This window comes from Etheostoma spectabile, chromosome 3 (genome assembly GCF_008692095.1).
Source record: "Etheostoma spectabile isolate EspeVRDwgs_2016 chromosome 3, UIUC_Espe_1.0, whole genome shotgun sequence".
Classification (NCBI taxonomy): Eukaryota; Metazoa; Chordata; class Actinopteri; order Perciformes; family Percidae; genus Etheostoma; species Etheostoma spectabile.
The window spans coordinates 30,065,180-30,065,403 of record NC_045735.1 but is presented as its reverse complement, the minus strand read 5'-3'; the positions used below and the strand labels follow the sequence as shown (position 1 = coordinate 30,065,403).

The 224-nt window shown below is 40.2% G+C and overlaps 1 pseudogene; it reads left to right on the top strand.

Annotated features, from left to right (window-relative positions):
* The window catches only part of LOC116687041 (extracellular calcium-sensing receptor-like), a 54,760-nt pseudogene that overhangs the window by 19,471 nt on the left and 35,065 nt on the right, over nucleotides 1–224 (top strand).

The window sequence follows — 224 nt, the reverse complement described above, 5'->3', positions numbered from 1 at the left end:
GTCCTCCAGGAACTCGTAAAGTTCTGCAGAAAGGAAAACCCATCTGCTGTTATGATTGTATACCATGTCCTGAGGGAGAAATTACTAACTCTACAGGTATTTTCTTATCCTCATAAATAGCCAATGTACTGTACAAAATCAAATATACAGTTCGGCTGCTCAAAGCCCTTTTGGTTTTATTTTTCAGATTCCCCTGATTGTTTCCCTTGCCCCAAGGAGTTCTG